This window comes from Delphinus delphis, chromosome 3 (assembly GCF_949987515.2).
Source record: "Delphinus delphis chromosome 3, mDelDel1.2, whole genome shotgun sequence".
Classification (NCBI taxonomy): Eukaryota; Metazoa; Chordata; class Mammalia; order Artiodactyla; family Delphinidae; genus Delphinus; species Delphinus delphis.
Window position 1 is genome coordinate 85,619,244 of NC_082685.1, and position 14,783 is coordinate 85,634,026.

At 38.0% G+C, this 14,783-nt stretch overlaps 1 non-coding gene and 1 pseudogene across 1 annotated transcript; one reads left to right on the forward strand and one right to left on the reverse strand.

The window, feature by feature from the left end:
- Positions 1-14,783, forward strand: part of LOC132422425 (PR domain zinc finger protein 14-like) — a 150,701-nt pseudogene that overhangs the window by 63,352 nt on the left and 72,566 nt on the right.
- On the reverse strand, positions 4,674-4,808 carry LOC132423774 (small nucleolar RNA SNORA43). The gene has a single exon (XR_009519081.1). It is a non-coding gene; the product is annotated as a small nucleolar RNA SNORA43 (small nucleolar RNA).

Below are 14,783 nucleotides of genomic sequence, written 5' to 3' on the forward strand. Positions count from 1 at the left end.
ATTGATGTATAAAGTTAAAAATACATCTGCCTATGATGCAGCATTCCACTCCCAGGTATTTACCCAAGATTAATGAATACATTTGTCTATAAAAATACATGTACAAGAGATTTCATACCATCTTTAGGCATAACAGTCAAAATTAGGAACAACCCAAATGTCCACCAACAAGAGAATAAATAGACAACTTGTGGTATAGTCTTATAATGAAACACTATTTACCAGTAAAAAAGAATAATCTACTGTTTTACCCAACAACATGAATTAATCTCAAACAATTTATGCTGAGTGAAAGATGCCATATACAAGAGTACATAGTGTATGATTACATTTATATGAAATCATAGGACAAGCAAAATTAATCTATGGTGATAAAAATCAATAGCATTTGACATGCAAGAAAATGAAGGTGGGAAGGGATAGTGATTGACAGGGAAGAAACTTTACTGTGTGATGAAATGTCCCATAACGTGATATGGGTGAGGGTTACAAGGTATGAACAGTGGTCAACTCATCATCTTGAACACTTTAGATTTGTGCAATTCACTGTTTATAAATTATACCTCAATTTTAAATACATTTTTCTAAAGGTGAGACTCAGAAACAGACAAGCTATATATACTTTGTTTCGAATGATGGGTGGCAGCTTTGTATAGCCTTCTGCTGGGCTGATTTTGATTCAGAGAAACAGAGGAAGCTATACAAGCAAATAGCTGGTCTGGAAAAATACAACTCATTCAGTGATAAGAAATCAGGAATAGGCCCAGCATCGATACAAAGATTCTGTTTTTTAAAATGGCAAAAAACAAAAGCAAAAGTTATCCATCATTATGGACTGAACTGTATCCTCTCCAGAGTTAATATGTTGAAGCCCTAAGCCCCCAAGTGACTGTATTTGGAGATAGGTCTTTAAAGAGGTAATTAAGGTTAAATGAGATCATAAGGGAGGGGCCCTTACCCAATAGGACTGTTGTCCTTGTAAGAGGTAGAAGAGACACCAGGGGTGTATACACACAGAGGAGAGTCCATGTGAGAACACAGTGAGAGGAAGGTCATCTGCAAGGCTTGAAGCGAAGTTTTAGGAGAAACCAAACCTGCCAAAACCTTGATCTTGGACTTCCAGCCTTCCATTTACAGTAGCACCAAAAAGAAAAACGTAGCAATAAATTAAACAAAAGAAGAGAAAGTTTTTTGAACACTGAAAGCTACAAAACATTGTTGAAAGAAATTAAAGACCTAAATAAGTGAAATGATGTCTCATGTCTATGAATCAGGAGACCTAATAGTGATAAAATGGCAATAATCACCCAATTCATCTACACATTCAATGCAATTCTTATCAAAATTTCAGATACTTTTATTGAAGGAATTGATAAACCAATCCTAAAATTCATACGGAAGTGCAAGTTACCCAGAATAGCCAATATAATTTTAAAAAGTAAGAATAAAGTTGGAGGACTCATACATCATAATTTCAAAACTTACTATAATGCCATAGTGATCAAGACAGTGTGATTCTGGCATAAGGATAGACATACAAACTCATGGAATACAAATGAGATTCCGTAACAAACTCTTACATTTATGGTCAGATTATTTTTGACAAGGGTGTCATGAATGTTCAATGGGGAAAAGAATAATCTTCTGAACAAACAATGCTGAGACAACTGTATATCCACATGCAAGAGAATAAGTTGGACTCCTTCCTTACACTATATACAGAAATTAACTGAAGATGGGTCATATATCTAAATATAAGAGCTAAAACTGTAAAATGTGGAAGAAAACGTTGGAGTAAATATTCACGACCTTGGGTTAGGCAGTGGTTTCTTAGATATGACATAATGATACAAGCAAGGAAAGAAAAAATATAAGTTAGATAATTTGGGCTTCATTAAAATTAAAACCTTTTGTGAGTCAAAGGATGCTATCAATAAAGTGAAAAAATAACCACAATATGGGAAAAATATTTGTAAATCATATATGTGACAAAGGACTTGGATAGAATATATAAAAATTATTACAACTTAACAGTAGAAAGACAAATAACTCAATTTTTAAATGGGCAAAGGATTTGAATAGACATTTCTCCAAAGAAGATATACAGATGGCACCTTTATGTATGTTCAACATCATTAATCATGAGACAAATGTATATCAAAATCACAAGGATATGTACAGAGAAATAGAAGTCCTAGAGGTGGAAGATTTTAATTTACTTCTCTGAGTGTAAGACAGATCAAGTAGGTCAGAACCTAAAAAAGAGATAGATCTAACAAACGTAAGTAGTATAGTTGATCTGATTGATAAGCAGTTTCACCATTAAGAGACCCTGGGGCCCTGTAATTTAAAGGACTCTGAATTTTGCAAACACATAAAACTGATTAAATAATACACAGGAGTCTCTTTCTCTCTGAATCTGATGCTCAGCATTGGCACAGAGTGACTAGAATTCCTAAACATCCATCTTTTCATTAACACCATTCAGGCCCCAGAGAAACACTTCACCACATCTCTTGCCCTATGTTTTTGAAACAAATGGGAACTATGTCCAAGTGACCTGAAACTTTGGAGGTTGTGCTTCTCTCTACATCACAGATGGAGACTGCTTCCGAGAGTGGGGAGCGTTAAGCTGAGGATGCTTGGTTAAGAGAAAAGACATATTAAGTAACTTGTCAAATTCTTACTCTCAGAGGGCATAAATGTTACAAATCCTGCCTAGTGAAGTATCATTTCCCAAGGTGCTAACAGTGGGATGCTGGAGCTAGCTCATACCAGCTTCCAAGAGCCAGTAGTTAAAAAGGCAGGAATTTTGCAAGCCAGATTTTAAATCACTGGTAGCCTTAAATGAAATTGGTAAATACTACTAATCAGGACACTACTAGTACTAATTAGTAATTAATTAGTCCTAATCCCCTCTCTCCCTATGCTGGTTTAGCAGCATACTGGTATGAAGTTTCCTTTTTTTTTTCTTTTTTTTGTCTAGTCATGTCCTTTTTCATTGTTCTGGAGGTACCCACAATTTAGCATGGTATTTGCAACAGTTTTGAAAGTGTGGTAGCTGAGGAAATTTTTGCAATATAAAATAATTAATGTTACTATTAAATTTATATATATGTAGGTATCTTACACTGTAAATGAACACTGAACGTTAAAATTGTGTATATTTTTGTAAAAATAATACAACTTTAAAAGTACATTAAAAAGTCAACTTTACTTTTGAAAGTTTATGAAAAATTCATATAGTCAGTAATTGTAGTTTATATTTTGCCTTTTAATTTAATATGTAATTTTAATATTGTAGAAGAAAAATAACATTCTTGAAAAATATACGAAAACTATTGGATTGGCCAAAAAGTTTGTTCGGTTTTTTCTGTAAGCTGGCTCTAGTAGTGCTTAGTTGTCTTTAACTTCTTTCGAAACAATTTTGTTAGATTGTATTGTGACAGCTGTCGTATCAGCTTGCATTAAAAAAAAAATCAAAATTGGTGAATTTTTTGTAGCCATTTTAATATTAAGATGGAAGAAAAAAGCAACGTTTGCGGTATATTACACTCTATCATTTCAAGAAAGGTAAAAATGCAGCTGAAACGCAAAAAAAGATTTGTGCAGTGTATGAAGAAGGTGCTGTGACTGATCGAACTTGTCAAAAGTGGTTTTTGAAGTTTCATGCTAGAGATTTGTCACTGGACTATGCTCCATGGTCAGGTAGACCAGTGGAAGTTGATAGTGATCCAATTGAGACATTAATTGAGAGCAATCATATACCACGTGGGAGACAGCCAACATACTCAAAATATCCAAATCAGGTGTTGAAAATCATTTGCACCAGCTTGGTTATGTTAATTGTTTGATGTTTGGGTTCCACATAAGTGAAGCTAAACCTTCTTGACCATGACCATATTTCCATGTGCAATTCTCTACAGAAACGTAACGAAAACGTTCTGTTTTCAAAACAAATTATGACGAGTGATGAAAAGTGGATACTGTACAACAAGGTGGAATGGAAGAGACCATGGGGCAAGCAAAATGAACCACCACCAACCACACCAAAGGACGGTCTTCATCCAAAGAAGGTGATGTTGTGTATATGGTGGGATCGGAAGGGAGTCTTCTATTATGAGCTCCTTCTGGAAAGCCAAACGATAAAGTCCAACAAGTACTGCTCCCAGTTAGACCAACTGAAAGCAGCACTCAACAAAAAGCGTCCAGAATTAGTCAACAGAAAATGCATAATCTTCCATCAGGATAACCCAAGACCGCATGTTTCTTTGATGACCAGACAAAAACTGTTACAGCTTGGCTGGGAAGTTCTGATTCATCTGCCATATTCACCAGATGTTGCACCTTCAGATTTCCATTTGTTTCTGTCTTTACAAAATTCTCTTAATGGAAAAAATTTCAATTCCCTGGAAGACTGTAAAAGGCACCTGGAGCACTTCTTTGCTCAAAAAGATTAAAAGTTTTGGGAAGATGGAATTATGAAGTTGCCTGAACAAAGGCAGAAGGTAGTGGAACAAAATGGTGAATATGTTGTTCAATAAAAGTTCTTGGTGAAAATGAAAAATGTTTCTTATTTTTACTTAAAAACTGAAGGCACTTTTTGGCCAACCCAATAATAATTTTTATGTTTGATTTAAGTGGGGTTTTTTTTGGTTTTTTGGCTTTTTTTGCAATGTCCAGCTACAAACCATTCTTGGCACCCACTGTTCTGAGCACTAAAGCATAGAAATAGCTGCTTCCTCTTTGCCCCAATGTCCCAGGTACAGCAGGGCAGCCACACCCGTGGTGCCAGCGGGTCCAGCATCTGCAGGGCAGAGTCCCCTCCTTCCCACCCAGTGATTTAAGTGTTTGATAAAAAATGTATTTGAATTTCATATATTTGATTACTAGTACCTTTCACATTTAACACATGATGATTTTTGGCAGTAGAACAAAAATGTATGAAAAAAATCTTAATCATTACAATATAATTTTGTTCATGGTTGCCAGGTGTTGGAGGAGTGACAAACGGTGAGTTAGTACTTAGGGAGTGGGGTTTCTGTTTGGGGTCATGAAAATGTTTTGGAACTAGATTCCACAACATGGTGAATACACTAAGTGCCATTGATTGTTCACTTTAAAATGGTAACTTTTATGTTATGTGAATTTCACCTAAATACAATTTTTTTAAATAAATAAAGCAATATAATTTTGTTGAAAGGAAGGCAAGAAAAAGAATTTTAGGGGATACATATATATAATAACTTATGAATTATATATGTCTTATTTTATTATCCATCCAAACATTGGCAGTACATCACCAAAACATCCAGACATGTGTAAAAGTAACTGAATTCTGTCATTTTATATTTTGCTGACTTTCAGTCATATAAAAACTCTACTTTTTTTTAACACATTACTCAATTTTGTTATTATGAACATATATTTACCAAAGTAGAAAAATAAACATTTTATTGAGTGCTAGTTTTAATGTATAACTTTTATAATTTTTAGACATAATGTGTAACTTTTAAATATTTAGATGTGATATCTTGGCCTATATTTGTGCTTCTGCCTCAGACTCCGCCTACTACAGTGTGTGATGTATCAAAAGTCAGTGAAAAGGACAAAATCTGGGCAGTTCTGGAAGCAGTTCATCCAATGATGCAGGGGAGAGTGTTAGATAACATGAGACACTTACCAAGCGCTATTTGGGGGTAAATGATGAAATTTTCAATTATGGATTAATTTTTAATCTGATTTCATATGTTTAATGTCAATGATTAATTTAGTGATATTTCAGTAGACAATTTACATAGAGAATGAAAGTTTAGAAGTTTATTACATCAGCAATATCGTTCCAAAGGACGTTGCCCATCTCTTAAAAAATGCATTATGATATATGGAATGTCTGAATATCAGTACTTAAAAGGGATAATTGTTTATCCATCAGTAGAGGTTTACCTACTTACTGATCTATTAAGTGTATCCAATAAGATACGGTTGGAGAAAATACGAGAAAAACGAAAAAGAGAATTTTACTTGCAGGGCATGTGTGTACCTTACAATAATAGGCACAGCAGAACAAAGAACTAAATATTACACGGCTGCCATAGAAAAGCTAAATGATCACTTGCTAAATTTCAACTAGAGTTGTTGGTGCTATTTAGAACTGTACTTTGAAATGGCGTTGACCAAAATAACTTTTTTTTTCCTGTCATTACATCCAGTTTTGCCATCATGAAATAACCTTAAGCATATGACAAATATCCTCTGGTAGCTCCAACTACAGAATAATTGTTATTCTCAGTCCTTAAAAAAAAGTTAGAGACTGCATACATTTTGAAGGTCAGGGACGTGACCTCCATTTCTTTTGTAGCTAACTTTCAGCACTCATGACTCTAGCTGTACTGAGGGCTGATGTCACATTATGATTCTAGGAGGGTTTGATTGACAATAGTGCATGATAGCCCATCCAAAAAATTAATCTGTGTTGGAAACAGTGAGATGCCCTCAAGACACTCAGTCAGTTGGTTCTTTTTTACTTTTTCTTAGAGATAGTAAGGATTATAGCAATTCTCCTCAGTTCTTGAGAAAAGGTACCACACAGACATCAGAGCAGCATCTTATGTCTGTATTTTCAGCACGTCAGCCAACTGATGAGGGAGGTTTCGTCTTCTTCACAATCATACTGAAATGTCAGTTTTGCAAAAGATAGAATCATATCCGTGCCAAATGTCTGGGTGGTGGGACCACACTGGGCCATGGCAGCACTATCTGTGATGACGGAAGAGCTTAAAAGGTGATCACAGAGGCATTGTTGCTCCATCCAAAGCGTCTTCCTTTGTCAGCACTTCAGAAACTCCTTCGTAACCATGGAGTTCGCAATAATCTTTCATGTGAAACATTTCAAAATGTCACATTACAGTTGTTATTCTTCCAGTAAGGGTTGAGTTTTCATGGAGCAAAAAGAGCAAAGAGGATAAGTGCTTTTGAACATCAACCCTGAGAAGGCAGGGACCAGTCCTTCTTCATGATCTGATAGCTATTTTAGTTCTCAAAGAAGCATAGAAAGATCTAGGCTTAGGCATGAAATAACTTTGTAGTTCCTGTACCCTAAAAGATTGAAATGGCCTTGAAGGTGAAATCTCACCTCAAACCCTCATGCCTACCGTTTATTTTCTCCATTCCCTTCAACCTGCAACTACGATCTACACTCTTTGACTTAACAATGACTTTTGTCATTAAACTGGGTTTTACATAAAACCAAAGTCCTAACTCAGTGATCCTACTTCTGCCCTCCTACCAACTTTGAGACTTCTGAGAACGGCAGGCTTGCCTTGTCTTGTCTCTTGCAAAACACAAAGGAAAATACCTTTGAGAAGAGAAATACATATATATTCATATATATAAATATAGTAGACTATACATATATATATATATTAATGTAGCAAATAGACTGTCAAAAAGGGCAAATGACAAGAAAAATTTCATTCATTTCTCCCCTGAACTATCAGAGAAATGACAGAGGACAGATCTCAAACACAATCCCTTTGGGTTGCAAGGCAAACCCTAAACTGTGCCCTGTCTTGAAGGAAAAGATCACAGCTCCTTTACTCAGCAAGAGATAAAAATACCACGTGTAGAAGAGCAAAGCCTGAGAGCTATCATTTCTCCTCTGACTTCTGCTTGCTGCAGTCTGCTGAAAGATGTCATGGCTGACCAACCCTCAAAAATAGACACTGTGATGGTGATATATTGTGGCCCTTGAAGAATTTAATTGTCAAATTGACATTTATCAAAAGCTTTAGTGCATTTGAAAGATAAATTGCGCAAGTTTGGTTCAGATCAAAGAGCCCCCGTCCTTCTCCATTCATAGCACAGGCTGGCTTCAGCAGGCAAGTCATGTGTGAAAAATGATCCCTCTCCACTCCCAGCTCCTCTAAGCACTGCACTGGTGACAGATAATCACAAATTTAAATGTTAGCCTCCTCTTCAGAAAGTTCTTAAAATAATGGAGAACCCATTGAGACCATTTGTATTTGAAAGGAATGCTAAATAATTTAGCATTGGGGAGAAGGATGTGCTGTGCTGGGCAGATAAATGTTGAAACCCCAGCCCAGACTCTCTTCAGCAGTTGCCACGCTAATTACAGATCAATTACTTCCCAGTTGTTTGCAACCTTATCAAAGAATGGTAAATTTACTGAGAGCAAAGTGTGATAAGATGACTTTTCATTATTACAGTAGATTTGTTGAAACAGCTCTGACACTGAGATTAATAAGAGCTCTCCCAGAGGTAATCGGATCCGTGCACATATAGGGAGAATCTAAGAGCTGAAAACCGGAAGCTGGACGCTATCATAAAAACCCTTCCTCTCATTAATTGTTATCATGAGTGTGTTGGCAATGCAGAAGGCCAGGAAATGACCCATTCACTGAAACTTGCCTGGAACAATGAAGCTCTTCACTCCCAAAGAGGCATACTGAAAATCAAAGGAAAGTAATGCATTTGGGTTTGGAAGCAAGAGAAGAATTTGTATGTGTATGGGGTGTGTGTGCGTGTGTGTGTGCGTGCGCGCACTAGCTGAATTCCATTTTCATTAGGACAATCACAAAGAGATGGGCTGTCCTATGTCACTATAAAAGGAAGTGTCAAAGTTTTCAGGGTGGATGTTAGTGGAATCACTTAAGGACCTGAGACCAGTAAGGATTTGGGCTGGCAGCTAGGGTCACACAGCAAAATTCCTCCTGGGACAGAGCGACTGGGAGGAAAAACGAAGGGTTCACAGCGGCCAGGGAATCGTTCAGATTGGAATAGGTAATGCATAATGTTCTTAACACAGGGCACAGTAGCTATGGGGCCCTATTTTTGTTTTATTTTTTTAATTGAGAAACAACTCACTGAGGAACTCTTACATTGGTTAATTCTAGCACCACTGTGCCAGTCTCCCAGCCATTCAGAGGCCATCTCCACACCTCCTGATAAGTCTGAGTGGGCACTGGAACACCTGTGGAATTGTTTATTCAATTTTGCAAGCTACTGCTATTTTAAATATATGCTCCGGTCAGAGGAATATGTGGGAAATAAAGAGAAATGTCCTCCCTGACTTGGGAACTAAAGTAATGTTTCAAATCCCAGTGGAAATGGATGAAGAGAAAAGCTGAGAGGCAAGAGCCAGCTTTTGAGGAATGGACAGTCTTTTATAAGACATTTTAGTAAACTCTTTCATAACTTTTTTCTGGCTTTTAAAGGAAATAAGAAACCATAGGGTAAAGGTCAGATCCCTTTGTGAATCGAAAACCCGTTAGGAAAGGAAAGGACTTGCTGGATTTGTGAGGCAGCATTTAGTGGTAGGACATGCATCCTCATGTCCTTGTTGAGTGTTGCTGATGGGCTTATGAACTAAATGCGGTTTTCCGTAAATGATGTTTAACTTAACATCTTGGGAATTCCATTCAATTAAGCTCTGTACTATTAACCTTTTTTTTGAACAGACTCAAATAAGTAAACTAATGCTCAAAGACAGAAAATAATTCTGCCCAGGTTACTTTCAGAACCAAATTTGAAGCCTTGTTGCAGATGTCAATGCCGGTGATTCTGTTCCCCTGAGGATAAGCCGTGGCAAATTTGAAGACTTTTCAGATACAACCAAGCAAACTAGGAAAGAGGCCAGGGGAAAGCATGTAGTATTTAATTTGTACAAATGAAAGGAAAGATGATAATGACTAGGGAAAGCTAATATAAACTTTGTCTACTTCAAACTTAATTCTCAAAACATACAAACTTAATTCATACACATCCCTACGGAAGGATCTTAGGAGTAATTGTCGACCAATCAATACATTTCTTCTAGTAGCCTGAGCCACACACACACGAAGAAAACAAGATGAAAAAGTAAGTCAATGTGGCATCAATAGTAATGCTTGTTTTTGTATGTTCACTTTGTGTCTTTTGGCCACTTCAGTGAAATAAAGCAAAAACGATACAAGAATAATAAAATATCCTCTTTAACATTTTTCTCCATCTTCTAGAAGAAGGTAGCAAGAAACCCAAAACAAATATTTGCATCCTTTTCTACTCAATAGGCTATTTGTAAGGTGATAATAGAAAGAGAAAGCTCAGAAAAGCCTTTGAAAACCACACAATGGAATTTCCAGCCTAAATTTCTCTCCTCTCCTCTCAGTCCTCTCCCTTTCCCATCTCTCCTCTCACTTGCTGAATTTGATTTATTTCTCTCTTGATGGTTATTTGGACGTAGCAACATAGTGCTTTTCACGTTCCTGTTGCAAATTTGTTTTCCTCCATTTTAAATATCAGGCTGGGAAAACTCTAGTGTGTGTCTGTGTGAGTTGCTATTACATGAAGGAGAGACAAGAGGAAGGGAGCTGGTGTGGTGTATGAATTACACATGGTGAGGTTATTTAGCATGGACTGTCTTGAAGCAGATGTGTTTGATGTATTCGAACACGTGCATATTCAAAACTCACAAGAGGTGTTAGGAAAGTTGATCAGTTCTCTCCATACTTCCTGCCCAGAATGTCAGAACAAAGGATCACTTGATGAAATTGAAGGGCAGAGGTTTATGTGGGGAGGGGGTACAAAATGAAAGGAAATTCCACTTCACATTACATTCATTCAACTTTCTGAATCTGCTTCCATGGAAATCCCTTATTTAATACTGTAGCTGGATTTTAATAAGGTTAATTTTCTCACTGATGGTACCACATGTACAAGGTTTCACTGAGATTATGATAAAAATAAGAAAATCTCTTGCTTTGGGTTGTAACCCATCCTTGGAATAATTAACTTGATTCTGTGCAGTGTTGGCAGCGTTATTTGAGGGAAATGTTGGAGTTATTTCCCCTCCTCACAAGCAGTGCTTTTGGATCATTATTGCGCTGGATGAATATTATCGCTTTAGAAAATCCTGCTAATGATAACCCTACGTCCACTTTGTTGAAGAGACTGCTTCATTTTGTGTTAGCTGTCATTTTCTTTTTCTTATTTTTTTTTTTGGCTGCGTTTGGGTCTTCATTGCTGCACCCAGGCTTTCTCTAGTTGCGGCGAGTGGGGGCTACTCTTCGTTGCGGCACGTGGGCTTCTCGTCGCGGTGGCTTCTCTTATTGTGGAGCACAGTCTCTAGGCACGCGGCCTTCAGTAGTTGCGGCACGCGGGCTCAGTAGTTGCGGCACGAGGGCCCTAGAGTGTGCGGGCTTCAGTAGTTGTGGCGCACGGGCTCAGGAGTTGTGGTACATGGGCTTGGTTGCTCCGCGGCATGTGGGATCTTCCTGGGCCAGGGATTGAACCCGTGTCCCCGGCATTGGCAGGCAGATTCTTAACCACCGTGCCACCAGGGAAGTCCCTAGCTATCATTTTCTAAAGCGTTGGGAGTGAGCCCCATTTTTAAATGTATACTTTTTTTCATTACACAAGTAATATATGCTCATTTTAGAAAATACAGAAAATTAAGGAAAGAAGAGAAAAACTGATATCACCCAGACAGTGCTACTGTTAACTTTTCAATGAATTTTCCTGTAATCCTGTATTTCCTGTACAAAGGATTTTGTTGCTGTCTAGTTGGCTGGTTTGTATAATATAAAATCATGCTTGTTTAGAATTTTACATCTTGCCTTTCTGACAACATTTTAACATAAGTATTTTCTATGTTATTGCATAGTCCTTATAATCATTGCAATGGTTGTATAACATTTCACTGAGATCATAGACTGTGGTTTACTAACCATTCCACTATTACTGAATATTTAGCTTGTTTTCTGTTTTTTGCTATTGTGTAGAATTGTTTCCTTGGAGTAAATTCCTGCAAGTTCTTTTACGGAGTCAAAGAACATGAATATTTTAAAAGACCTCACTAATTTGAAATGCAAATAACTAGGAGAAATAGATTGATAGGTTTGTTTGATTCCACGTTTCAATATTCAAATAATGAGACACTGCTTTCGGTAGGAGAATAGCAAAGACATCAGTTGTGAGCCATTTTGAGTGAACTGATGTCTGCCTCATTGTAAAGATAGGACCTGAGGTCTCTGCTGTGTACCAGTGCCCTTTATGGCTCCCATACCTTGTCAAGTGGCCATCATTTTTATGGGACATCAGTTCCCAAACTGGTTTGTTGACTCTTGTTAGCAACCTTTTGTCATTTTCACAAAGCACATTCTCAATTCCCCTGGTGCAAAACATCTACAATTGCTGCTCTAAAGATTCTTGATGGTATTTTTCTTTCACTACTTACATAAAATTGAATTTGCTTTCTTTTGCTTCTTAGGTGACAGAGTAAACTCACCCAGGCACACTCAAGGGCAAATATGCTAACACAAATAAAGGGAGTTGGGCTGGGTTTCAGAAAGAGTATTTTAGAATGGGGGAAAAGGTTTTAGACCATCTTAGAGGATTTTTTTAAAAGGATATTTAGACCATTTCCAGATCTCTTACCCACAACTTCCCTGGCCTAAGTGCTCCCCCACAGGAAGGAGAATTCCACCAGAGACAGACAGGGCCATTTTGTGGCAGTGGGTACCATCCTAACCCTGCAGCCTCGGGTGTCCCCTTATATTATCATAGTAGCAGAACTAGGAGGTCAAAATGCCACTTTCTGTCTATGGCAAAAATGGGACTGTCCTCGTTCTATGCCTGCCCCAAGGCCCTGCTCATCTTTTGCCCTGGATATGCTGTGATGTTATGTCAGGGTCTGTACCAGCCAGCTGTGTCACACGAGCTTCCTTCTGAGAAACAGATGGGCAGGGGGAGGTCTGTTCCAGAGTTTAGAGAAGCTAGGGCTTGCAGGTAAAGTTAAAGCAATGGTCATCTTCAGTGAGGGGGCTTTTATGCAAGAAAAATAAGAGTGTCCTCTAAGGCAGCCAATAGGCAAGGATAGTTCAGCGCTGTTAAATTTTTTAATAAATTGCCAACCTTAAAAAATTGGGCAAATTCACATGCAAATTTAGGTTTCTTATTTCTCATTTAAAAAATGAAAAGGGTAACCCTAGGCTTCATTTCCATTAAGTACTAGTCTGAGTGGTAACTCCACCCTCACACCATGAGACATTCTTTCCTGTTTACCATGGTTCCCATCTTTCCCTATTCATTTCTCACACCTTCCCACTTCAGTCACTCAGTTTCCTCTCCTGGCCAAGTAGGCACCTGAATTTGCAACCTTCGAGTTGCAAGAGTGTGGCTGGGAAGAATTGTGGGGTGCAGTATCCTATATCAAGCATGACAATACCTTGCCTTTCTCAAGGATTCCACAGTCTTTTCATTAGGGGCCAATGTCACTGGATAGTCTAACTCGGGGTCCTCAACCCCCAGGCTGCGGACTGGTACCAGATGCGCTATATTGATGAAATTCAATGTTCATATGAAATGATTAAATATATCTGTTTCTCCCTTTATGAAAAGAATCATACTTCCTTTCATAACTCCAGGTCTGATATTGGACCAGTCCATTTCGCAGACACCACAGCTGAGGAAATACCAGGACACAGGGACAAGAGGAGGGTGACAGTATATCTAGTACATATTAGCCTGTGATTCTTTTCAGCTAAATAGTAATTCTACCTCACTCTTTCCCTTCTGGGTTTCAGGGAAGAGAGATACATAAAAATGGCAAGAGGAGTTGGATGTACGTAATCCATTCATTGTTATGGAAGCTGAACTGTGGTCTCTTCTCTTTACTGCTTGTGCCATGTGACTAAGCCTTCCTAACAATATAGTGAGGAACTGAGATGCAGATTATGACAAGAATATTACCAACATGTGGACAGTCTTATATAGAACACTTTTAGGTTTTGTTTTATGAGAAAAGATAAGCATTGCACTAATAAATTAAAGTTTTTCACTTTGAACTCTTATTAATAGTTAATATTATTTATTAATAGGAAAACCAGATAGGAGATTTAAAAAAAAGCAGACTTAACAATATCCATTGAAATAATTCAGTTTGATATTAATGATAGGGGTCTCAATGGGGAGAGTGTTCCAGAACCTTCACTGATTTATTCATTTTACCAAGAAAAAGCACTGCATTGGATCAAAGTTAAGTTAATTACCAGAATGCATTTAGACATCCCTAAACAGAGGCTAAGGTCTTTATGAACATCTCTTTCGCTCTTGTCTGGAGATGAAACAGGAATATACCATTTAGAAGACCATGTAAATTATTCTCACCAAATCACCGAGCAAGTTTGAAATGACTTTACAGAAAAGTTTCTCCCTCAGGTGCCAAAGTGTCCTGGTGCCCACAGCGCTCTGAACGCCTGATCAGCCCTCTGGGTACTCTCCCTGGCTTCATCTCTTTCTCAACCCCTACTTCAAAAGCAGATGATAAAGGCCATACTCCCAGGCATATTTTCTAGCTGCAACTATTAGCATTTTCTTCTTATTCTTTTTTTGCAATTAAAAAAAGAAAAAAAAAGTAGAGCTCTTTTCCAAGTCGTTGCATTCCTTGTGGCTGCAGATGGGGCCACCTGCAAATCATTCTGCTCTCTCTCTGTCTCCAGAGGGAAAAAAGGCAGGCATTGTGTTTTCTGCCCCCGACTCCACTTCTCATCCTTGTGTCTCTCAAAGGACACCCCAGAAACACAATTGTCACATTTTAAGCGAGTGAGTGGAAAGTGAGAATTAGCAATTTCCAACCTTTTTTTTTTCCTAATCAAGGAGCGTTCTGTTTTTGCCAGCTCCCCTCTGGTGGAAAAGGTGCTTGGGTCTGACAAGAGTCTCTCCCTTTGTGGCACCGAGGCCCAGGGTGACACGAAGACAGAGACGGACCAGAGCTGCCGTGTTCC